This window comes from Corvus brachyrhynchos, unplaced genomic scaffold, assembly GCF_000691975.1.
Source record: "Corvus brachyrhynchos isolate BGI_N302 unplaced genomic scaffold, ASM69197v1 scaffold87, whole genome shotgun sequence".
In the NCBI taxonomy this organism is placed as follows: domain Eukaryota; kingdom Metazoa; phylum Chordata; class Aves; order Passeriformes; family Corvidae; genus Corvus; species Corvus brachyrhynchos.
In genome coordinates this window covers 1,207,458-1,219,164 of record NW_008239767.1, presented here as the reverse complement: position 1 = coordinate 1,219,164, position 11,707 = coordinate 1,207,458, and the positions used below count along the sequence as shown (strand labels likewise).

The 11,707-nt window shown below is 38.2% G+C and overlaps 1 long non-coding RNA gene across 1 annotated transcript; it reads right to left on the bottom strand.

Moving 5' to 3' along the window:
- Positions 1-9,238: 9,238 nt before the first annotated feature.
- Positions 9,239-11,707, bottom strand: LOC108448794. Its single transcript, XR_001864819.1, has 2 exons — positions 11,668-11,707; positions 9,239-11,323 (listed from the first exon to the last, which is right to left on the bottom strand). It is a non-coding gene; the product is annotated as an uncharacterized LOC108448794 (long non-coding RNA).

Genomic DNA, 11,707 nt, shown 5'->3' with positions numbered 1-11,707 from the left:
AAGTTCTTTCTCTTTCTAAAATGGCTATAAAATGTTATTGTAGTTTCTTGCAAAATAAAGGTTGTAGAACAAGAACTTTTGCCCCATTATGAGACGAAGCTGGAAGATCATTCTAAGCTTTCTTTAGAATAATAATAATAATGATAGTAATAAATCTGATTTCTAAAAACCAAACCAAAAGCCTCCTAGTTTCTGATGTCATATATATGTATGTATATGTCAGGCATGTTCTGTAAGAAGTTGGAAGATGTGAGCTCTTAATACAAAGGGGTTCATAACTATTGGAAACGAAGCGTGTGATGTATGTATGTCAGGTGCATCTAGAATAACTGAGTAAGAAAGGAGTAGCAGTATTGGGGATTTTTTGTGATTCTGTACATAGCCATCTTATAGGTGGCTGCACGTTATCCCCAAGAGGGAGGAGTGCTGCTATTGCAGCAGCTGGGGGTCATCCCAGAATGAGGTTGGAAGAAAGTTCCCTGGTGGCTGAGTGTAGGAGCAATGTGTGAATACTCTGCAGTGACTGCACAGCAGTGATGCTTTGTGGAAGACAATCTGGATGGGCAAGGGGCAGGGGGCAGAGCTGGGAATGGCAGGAGGGGGGAAGTAGTCTGATCCTGTAATCTGGGTGAGTGGGTGTGGAGGAAGAGATCTTGCACAACATAGGAGAAGCATTTTTCTAGGAACAGGAGCAAGAGAGAAACAGCAAAATTCTTTGCATGTGCAAGCAAGCCTTGAATGTCACTAGATTTATTTTTTTCCCTTGGGTCCTTTATCAACAATCCAGTTACTGAGGGCACAGTATTTTTATTTTGCTCCCTCTGGGATATGTTCCTGGTAAAGCTTGTAATTGTAGGGGGGTTTTTTTCCTACTTCCTTGAAGGCATTTTTGCACTTAAGTATCATTTGTGTATCGGTGCCAAATCTCCACCTGCAGGATAACTACTGGTTGTGTTGATCACCTTCTGGAGTCTTTCAGGAAGCTTTGCCTTCTTTACCCCCAAGAGAACTAGGGAAATGAGGGTTTAAATATAAGGTACCTCTGAGCATCAGGAGGCTACTGGGGAGTCTGCTATCTACCTCAGTGACAATAGATACTAGACTTTGAGGTGAGATGGAAGAGAGAGAGCCAGGGGAAGGCCAGCTGAGCATAGCACCTCTACTACCGTTTTGTGACTTCTTTATAGTGGCCATGCACAAGATGAGGGTTGCTTGGCCTCAGCAGCCAGAGGGGAGGTGGGGCCCTTGGATTCACAAGGTGTGTGCAGTGGTAGTTCATCAAAGGGAACAGTATGACTGGTGCAGATTATTCCAATGCAGAAAGGGCACACTTCCAAATAGTTGCATAAGGATAGATTTGGTTGTGACATTTCTGGCAGCTGGTTGTCTTACATGACTATGATGAATCAGAAAGTTGGCAATAGTTATTCCAAGATAGTGGATGTGGATAATGTTAACAGGAATTAATTACAAGATATGGCTAGTGCTCTGCTAGTACACAGGCTGTTAGGACTATGGGAAGTGTATGAAATTGGTTTTAAATATTGAGTTACAAGTGCCAATTACAGCAGCATTTGAATATAATTGTGAAGGCATCCCAAAAATACCAGCAAAAAATAAAATTGTATTTCCAAGTAGATGTCACCCTCAGTGATGAAACTGCAAGACGGATCACTGCCACACAGGTTTTAAGCAACTGATGTTAGAGCATTTGTCTTTGGCTCTGTCGAGCCACTGTCCTATTCACACTTGAATGATCACAGGGGAGTCCTAACTTATTTTTTAAATGCTGCCTCCTTTAAGTGAAAACAATAATAATGCTCCTCATCTGATGGATGCTTCAGCATTAGCATTGGATCCATCCTTCCATGATGGGGTGGTGTTTCAGGTTGATAGATCCTACAACACATTAGATAATATGCAGAAAGAAGCCAGCAGCACAAATACTGCATTATTACAAAATTCAATGACCAATTCAGTTCATCACTAATAACAATAGCCTTGTTTTATATCAAGCATGGAAAATACCGGCTGTCCCTTTATTCATGAAGCAATTCGACAAAGCATTTGGCGTCATATATCTCTTAACAACAGTGCATCTGGTATGTTTAGCAGATTATATTATTGTTGGACCATGAATAAAGGACTCAGTTACATATTACCTTTTTTAAAACAGGGTGTTTCACCTTCCCCCCCATAGTCATATTTTCACCAGATAACAAGCCAGTGGCAAGAAGCTTTATGCCCAAGCGCTGCTTAAGAATTCTTTTCAGTGCTTTCCATACACTAGTCTTCCTATTCCCAGTAAGGTCTGACAAAGTCTTTGAGAAATTAGAGGGCTGGGCAAACACCCCACTGTATGAAGTTCAACAAAGACAAGTGCTGGATTCTGCACCTGGAATGGGGCAACCCTGGATGTACAGACAGAGCAGGGAATGAGATGCTGGAAAGCAGTGCCATGGAAAGGGACCTGGGGGTCCTGATCGATGGCAAGTTGAACATGAGTCAACAGTGCCCTGGCAGCCAGGAGGGCCAACCCTGTCCTGGGGGGCATCAGGCACAGCATCCCCAGCTGGGCAAGAGAGGGGATTGTCCCGCTCTGCTCTGCACTGGGGTGGCCTCAGCTCGAGTGCTGGGGGCAGTTTTGGGTGCCACAATGTAAGAAAGACATTAAACTGTTAGAGAGTGTCCAAAGGAGGGCAACAAAGATGGTGAAGGGCCTTGAGGGGAAGCCGTGTGAGGAGCAGCTGAGGGCAGTTGGTCTGTTCAGCCTGGAGAAGAGGAGACTGAGGGGAGACCTCACTGCAGTTACAACTTCCTCATGAGGGGAAGAGGAGATCTCTGTGGTGACCGGTGACAGGACCAATGGAATGCCTGAAGTTGTGTCAGGGAAGGTTTAGGTTGGATAATAGGAAAAAGTTTTTCACCCAGAGGGTGGTTGAGCACTGCAACAGGCTCCCCAGGGACGTGATCACAGCATCAAGCCTGACAGAGTTCAAGAAATGTTTGGACAATGCTCTTGGGCATGATGCAATATTAGAGGCTGACCTATGTAGGGCCAGGAGTTGATGATCCTTGTGGGTCCCCTTCAAATCAGGATATTCTATGATTCTAAGATGTAAGTTCTCCTTTGTAACATCCCTCAACCTTTAAATAGATTTGTTGGGGGCAACTGCAGCCAGCACGTGACCACCACAGATTGTAGGTAGTTATCAGGTCAGAACACTGTAGCAATAGTTGAGATATACTGTGAATCTCTCTGACAGATGTTAATTAGTTTACCTCCATGTAAAGTTTTCTTTCAACTTCTCATCAGTTTGAGACTTTGTATTTTCAGGTTTATTTTTGACATCAACTCTTCAACAATCTTCAGTGCGGCCCTGACAAGTTTTTATGATCATTTTAAGAATTTCAGCATTTTCTCATTATTTAGTGGACAGAATAAAGACTCAAATAATTTGGAGGCTGAGCAAAAATGAACTGAGCTGTCTTGGGGTTTGTTACAAACTAGCTAGGATTTATTTCTGCCTCTAGAACTTCCTAGCAAAGGACATTGTTGTGGAATGTATTCTGTGTTTTACATACTATACCTAAAAGGACATCTCAGTTTCAGAATTAAAGCACAATGGCAGTTTCAGTTTTGTTTGTCGCAAAGGCTGTGTCTGTGCTAGCAAACCAAGAGGTGCCAGGGCACAGAGCTGCAGACTTGAAGCCCACAGCTTACACTGTTAAATTTTTGACAGCAGAGTCCCTGTACTAGGTCCAGGATAAGCAGCATTCTCACAAGCAACCGTTTGCATGGCTCAGGGGGTAGCTCTGGCCCAGCTGACAATGCAAATGCAGCTGTCCTGTTTTGGTGGTTGAAAGAGCCCAGTAATATGGATATGGTCACTGGCATGAGCAACTGGCCAGAAACCGGGCAGTAGTCTCTTCAGATTACTACTATGGGTAAAATTCCAAACTGAGGAATACAGCAGCAAGAACGCCTTACCTTCTGTGTACTGGAATTTGAAATTTTGCTGTCTGCGAATATGCCTTGACCTGTCCTCTCACAGAGTCCTATGCTATTAGAATTATCCATCAGTGAATGAACTGAAAGTCATACACACCACTCTCCTGGGGGAGGAGACAAATGTAAGGATGCTGGCTGCTGAAAAATTTCAAATTAAAAATGAGGGTTGGGAGTATATGGGAACAACACAATTCAGAGGTACACTTAATGTGTTGAAATCTGGGATGTACCAAGACTGGCATGTTGTTAAAACTGTCAGCAACTGCTATGCAGGGTCTGAGGGAAGCACTTTTAAACATATATACAAAAAAAATGATACATGGACTAAATAGACTTGGCTTTATTATAACTATGTTAAAAATAAATACATGTGTGTTTCTTCAACTGCTCAGTCTAGTCTTCATGAGATGTTTCTTTACATCGGCTGATTGACTTTTAGTGTTATTTGGTGCTTTACTTATAAGGGCCTGCCAAGAGGCAATTAGTGGTAGTCAAACTTGATGCTGAAAGATCAAGTTCAATTCCTTTTTTATTCAATCTTGGAAGTTAGATTTTTTTTTTTTTAATTCACACGTGCAGAAACTAGCTGTTTCTGCTAGTTTTTAGTGCTCCAGAGCTTATTGCAAGAACACCCATCAGTGATGAGGTGAGAATGTGCATGACACTAACAATAAAATAATCTATCCATCATTTTACCATTCAAAATATAGATACTCAATTCTCCAACAGTTAAAGTTTCTGAGTGTCTAAAAAACTTCTTAGTTTGCCCAACACTGCCTGTTCCAGGCAGCTCATAATCCACAAATCTTCTGCTTGTCTTGCCTATACACCCTATGGATCATTTTCTGAGCATGCTTACCAAACTAGGTCCTAACCAAAGAGGGGGTTGTGCAGTTTTAATTTACTCTGGTGTGCAGGAGGATCCCACTTCAGTTTAAATGCTTCCAGGGAAGAGAAATCAGTATTTTGTACCTCAGAATAGACTGAGCTAGCCACCTGGGAAAATAACCTCAAGAGAGGGTTCTTAATCTCTTTTAAAAAAGCTGCTCCACTCTGCATGAGGAAACTACACATTAGTTCATCTAGAATGATCACAATCTTTTAATCTTGTGGTAGGGCCTCACCTGGGAAAAGGGAGTCACATGTGCCAGTCTTCATCTTACACTAGTATCAGGTTAAAAACAAGGAAGCAAACAAAAAAATGTAACCAGCATCACGTATGTGCAGGGATCGTTTGCAGTCTGATCACACTTCTTGTCTCTGGTACTCTAAAACCTGTAAAATCAAGAGCTTGGTTCAATTATTTTAAATTAGCAGTTATTTTACACAATTTGTATCTCAATTAGTACACCATGCCTATGTGGTTCACCATAGCTGGGCAAACTGAAAATATAAAATAATTATTTCAAGGCACCAAGTAGATGCTATACAAGAATACAAAATATTGAGAAATCTGGATCAGCAGACCAGTATTTTTGCAGAAGACTGAACAATAAATGGAGATTGGAATCTCAGTGATGTGTATTTCATGGATGACTGACAAATCACATATGCTACACAAAGTAGGCACTGTCAGCCAAATGGCTCAATGCTAACAGACCTGAATCTTTACTGTAAGTGCAAATATTGGTACTACTCACTCTACATCGTTGCTATTTTGGGGAAAGCAGATATTTCAAGTGCATAGAAATAAAAATACTTGGTAGGTCTAAACTAAAACAACATGAGAAGGAAACACTTGGCAAAAACTGAGGATTGTCTTTAGGCTGGCAACAGTGTGAAGCTGTGTTAGATCAGACTAACGGTCTTTATAATTATGTATCTGTACTATCATTGGCTGTTCTTATCCACAGAAGTATCAGTTCTTCTGAAGACTGCTAAAATTCTTGTCAATTGAGAATTCTGAGGTGAAAGTAAAGCCAGAATGGCTATATTTTGTTATGAGGAAAAACATAGTTTTTAATTTGAAATCTTTCAAGTGTATCAATTCTTGAACTATGCCCTAGAGTTTATAAAGGATCTTGCTTTATCTTTGGTGAAACTGAGAAATTTTGTATGCACTGATTAAATATTACTTCCTCCACGTATTTTATTCCTTTTCCTTGGTCTTTAATCCTATTCCTAGGGGATTTTTCCTTGATCCTAATTTCCTCCTGAACTCTAATTTTTTTGAGATAGGGTGAAAGACTTAATGCAGTATTACAACAGAAGATGTGTTATTGTTTTGTTTTGCTTCACTGGCTTCATATTAGAGTTCTAGAAAAAAAAATTACCATATTCTCAATGTTGAATATGTAATAAATAAATGGTCTTTTAAAAAGATTTACTACTGGCTATCAAATAGAAGGTGTTTTTCCCCACTTATATTGGTTAAGAACCCATAAGGAGAATGAATTACTCATATAATTTCTTCAATAGATTATTTTGAATGTAACATCATGAAATTTTACCTACATTGTTCTGCTCATCTCTTCTCCAGGTAGATTTCACTGATATTTCTTATGGCCTCCTCTACTTTTATCTAAATTGCATATTAGCAAGTTTATCAGACCATATATCTGATAACAATATGACAGAGTCCCTTAAGTTATTACATAGATGTAAATCTTTAACAGTCTATTGTATTAACTCAGGGAAATTCCAATTCTATACCAAAGCTACTGATAGCCAGCACCATTTTGAAAAATTGGGCAAATAACCTCTCATCTGTATTTTAAAAAGTTGCATTTCTAACAGGCTACTACAGTAAATGAAAAAATCAAATCCAAACCTCTAACTGGAAATGCCCTCGAACTTGGTTAAACAGAAATTTAAATTTTCATTTAGAGAATTAGAAAGACAAACAATAGCTGAAAATCACTACTAAATTGTGTGTTAATAAACTTTATTATTTACCAATTTAAATAAAATTTGTCACTTAAGACTTCAAGTAAGTCTTCTTAGACTCAGAACACTAATATGAAGCCATTGAAACAAATGAACAATACACCTTATCTTCTGTTCAACAAAAATTGCCTTAGCATGTTGGAATACCTTACTACAAAGTGAAGTAACAGCAAACATTTTCAAAATTTTTGTAGAAGTAATAATCTAAGCAAATAATTGTCAATATACAAAGCAACATAGTTCCTATTTTCATTATGGAGTAGCTCTGCTCTAAAATATACCCTGTGTATTAATTTTTTGAAAGCTCCCCTTAAAAAAAAACTTCTACATAATCCTTGGAACACTCAGAAAACTTTGGCGACATCAAATAGATGTGAAAATAGACATGGCAAATATCCAAGAGTCTCTGTGAAGAAAAGCCCAATAGCAAACAATTAAGTACAGCAGTTTAATAATTTTCTTAATATCCTCTGGATAACTAGGGAAAGTATTCAGCATAGAAAGTTGTACTGTCAAACTGAGGAAGGAAATTTAATTTAAAGTCTTTTACAAAATACAGGAGCACAAATAAAATTGCTTTAAAACAAAACAAACCCAAACAAAATCCCCAACATGAACCAGTAGAATTCCTCTATTCAGTAGGAATAACATAGGCCTTATTCTTAGTTTCTCTTTGCAAGGGAAGGTTTTGTACTCAAAGACATAACTGTGAAACTGAAAAAATGTCGTGGCTGGTGCAATTCGTATTTATTTGGGTAACAGCACATCAAAGAGGTTTTTAGGTTCATTGAATGAACTCCAACAAGGCTCATTTACTGCTCAAAATATAAATGACATATAGATCTACTTTCAAAAACCTGATAGTAGATTTGCAGCTAATTATTTGTTTTTATACAAAAATGAATGTTGTCTTCATAAGTGTCTTGATTTTGCTTTATTCTTCCAGCTGCACAGGAGGAGAACAGATAGAAAACATTTGTCAGAGGCTAACCTATTTGTGTGCTTTTTAAAAAATGTTAATTTGTCTGTGCTGATGGTGGTTTGGGTAATACAGATGCCTAATTCTATGCTACTCTTCACCATGGGTGAGAAACAAGCAGGAGTAACAGGAAATATTTTCAAAAATAGTGAAGTGGGAAGACATGCCCATTCTGTGGTAAAGGGCACACTGAAACGGGAAATAAAGTAAAAAATAGAAGCATACAGTTCGCTATTTAATATCTGATGAGGGCAGAATACAGTGCAGCTAAGCACTCTGTCAGGAACTTCATAGTAGAAAGTTCAGGTAGGTTACTGATGCAGGGTGCAGAAAAGATGTGGATGTATTCTTGGCGTGAAGCATGAACAGGTGAGTATTTAAATGAATTTTGATGTGAAGCTTCTTAGTTAACTCCAAGTCATTGTTTGAAACTACAGAAGGAATTTGCTCATAGTAGCATTGTATTTTAGCATGTGTGGTTCTTTCTGCATGAAGTTAATATAAGTGATAATAATAAAGTTGCTGGCCTCACAAGCACTCATCACACACTTCTGGCCCTTGTAAGGTTTATGGTTGGTTTCAAGAGTAAGAAACAACAAGCAACTAGTAGTGATAATTCTCATTTGAGGTAGAAGAAAAACACCAAAAACCCCCTGTTCAAGTAACCAACCAACCATCCAGAACCGAGGAAAGCTTAGTCACTGCTTTGTGTTGCTCTCAGCCACCCCCTGCCAATATCATGCTTCAAATATTTAGCTACATTGTTCAGCTTGACAATTTACAAACCCTAAATACATTTCTTTGTCTCTAAAGAAAAGGAGAAGAGCAAATTTCAGAAGAAACAGAAAGGCTTTTCATGTCAAGAACTGCCACTACTAGGATCCAAGTAATGTACTTTCTGGGCACAAGGTATAAAATTATGCTGACACAAAAAAGCACTGGCTAAAATATATCAGTAAAAAAAAAAAAACAAACAAAAAAACCCCAACCCCAAACTCCCTAAGGAACCAACCCCAAAAGTGCAGAAGGAAACCAGAAAAAGCAAGAAGAAACCAAAGATGCTGCATTCTTATCTGTCAAAAGTAACCAGTAATTCAGAAATATATCTGTATTTGGATACTTATACAGCTTATAGCGCTTCTTAGGGGGGAAGAGGAAGATGGAAGGGAAAAAAAAAGGCCAAGTTAAGGTAAAAAGAGACATCCCAAACCAGCAACTCTTGAGATGAGTCCATAGCTTAGTATAGCTGAAGTGTAAAATCTGCAGCAACAGGAAAATCTAGGAAACTTTATTCTTCCTTTTCTTTTTGTAAAATTAATTTAGCAATTGTGTGTGAATATTAACATTTGAAAGTCACAAAATAAAATAATTCCATTACTTTTTATTTTTTTAAATGAAGACCTTTCACAGTAATTTCTCCTGAAAACATTGAATCTTACTGACAAAGCAGGACTGATGTATTTTAGTTTAGAATAATGTAAGGTGACAAGATCACATAAAAGAAAAGGGATTATGTGAAAGCAAAACAATAGAGATAATAAAAATTCAGAGATTATATTTTTCTCCACATGTGTACATTATAAAAAAAATCTTCTATTTAACTACAAGAGTAAAAAAACCTTTTAAAATATCTCTGAAAAATGAATGGAATATTAGTGTTGTAGGAATTCTCAGTACTCATTCTCACATGTATCATCAAACAATAATTAGGCATTTTCTCTTGTGTGTGACTTTCATGTTATACCACACATAAACAAAAAAGTCCCATCAGATTTCATCTGTAAAAAGAACGTGGAATGTATGTTTGTAAAAGCTGTTTATTAAATATTTACTTGTAGTACTGCAGTGCTCAAGCTCAAGTCTGGGACTATGATTTCATTTTGCTTGGTGATCTACAAAAATTAAATAAAAAGACACAATCCTTATTTTATTGTCAAAACACCAAGAACTTTTTGATTCTCTGGGCTCTGTTTTAAACTGCAACAGGAAAAGTTAGTAGTTGCCGAAAGAACAAGGAGGGTCAATATATCCATGAGAGTTTTTCCTCTACTTTAGTCTCCTTACTGTTAAAACTTCTCTATTGCTTGGTTTACAGTTTCAGTGATGTCATACATAAGGATACTTTCTTTTATGTAAACATCAAGGGAAATTAAAATGTTAATCACATTATTCATGTAGCCCTTTGTTGTGAGAGTCACCTATGAGAGATATTACAATACATATTTTACATTGCTAAGAAAAGATTCAAGTCATTTTATTTTTTAAATCTTTATTAGACATTAAATATTATTTCATTGCCATTTTAATTATTTGAAGTGTGGATTTAAAATGAAGCTGAAACAGTGGTTATTGTTACAAATCTGGGGAAAGGGAGATACACGCACATTTTAAAATATATAATGATCATAGCCACAGATAATGTGATCAAATCTAGTACAGACAGTCTTGCTTTTTATTTTTAAAAAAAGAATCCTACAAAATTCAGTTACCCTAATGATAATGAACTCTAGATTAGGATTTTAATGATTTTTAGGATATGTGATAATTGTATGTAAAAAATGCACAGCATGTAGACATCCGCTATATAAATTTAATTTTTATAATAAGACAATGGAAATACGTTACATTTTAGCCTCCTTTCTCTAATCTTTCAGGGTAACATTTCTTCAATAAAGCAGAAGGCTGATTGCAGCAAAGCTTTCTCACTGTGTCACGCACAAAGCTTGAGCTCCTAAAGTGAGCTTGCAGGCCTCGGAAACACGTATAAAAATGCTCAACTCATCTTACCCTCAGCTGCACAGAAATGTAGTTCAAATTTAATTTTGTTGAAAGTTAGATAGCTGAAAATTTCAGGGGGTTTTATGTACAGAAAAAAAATAGTTCTTTGTCTAGTTTCTATATAATTTCAAATATACTTTTGTCTTTGCTTCACAAGTTAACATCAGTTAATAACTGAGGCTAATGGAATATTAAAAAATGACAGGCTTCCCCTGTTTACATTGATCCCTGCTAAATTCATTCTTATTGTCCACAAACACATTCGTTCTTGCAAGGCCCCAACGCGACCTGAAAAAGCACAGACACATTGCAAAACATAGAGACAACCAATTATGCTCCTTTAAATCCCTCATCAGATATGGATTTTTTTAAAGCTAATTATCAGCGGACATCTGCTTTGTTTTTATTTTCTTTTTGACTGTAAGCAGCAAAGAAACAGTTACAGCACAAATCAGAACGTTTTATTCGGTATCCTCAAGCTAGCAAACATTAAATAAAGAAATGATTTAACCGCTAACCAGGCCCCGTACAATGTTGCAGCCTTTCAGGAACCTTCGGTAGGTTATCGATCCGCTAGTGAATTACCTCCAGTTCAGCCATAGGTTGCAGGCATCACCATCCATCGCTCGTCCTCGCGTTGACAACACTCCTCCTCTTGCCCACCGCTCCTGGAAGGCAGAAGATTCGTCAGTCCCGCATGTCTGATCTGGTTGGCGGCAAGAGCAATGAATAAAATCGTTATCAGCTGTCGGGGGTTGGTTTTTTTTGTTTGTTTGTTTTGGTTGGTTGGTTTTTTTTTAAGGGAAGTTCTCAAAGCGAGCGCCCTGCGCTCCTTTCACCCTGGCTACGCCCGGCAGAGCTGCCTGGGTAGCCCCGCCGAACAACGGAGAAAGGCGCCTTTCTGGCTGTTTGGGGCTTGCTGGGATTTCCCCCCGCTCCGGACCCACGGCAGGAACCAAGGCACGATGTTGCAAGAATAAGAACCAACAACGGGTGACACTGTGGCACTTACGCGCAGATGCCAAAGCCCCTGGCAGCGCCCTGGCGTCCAT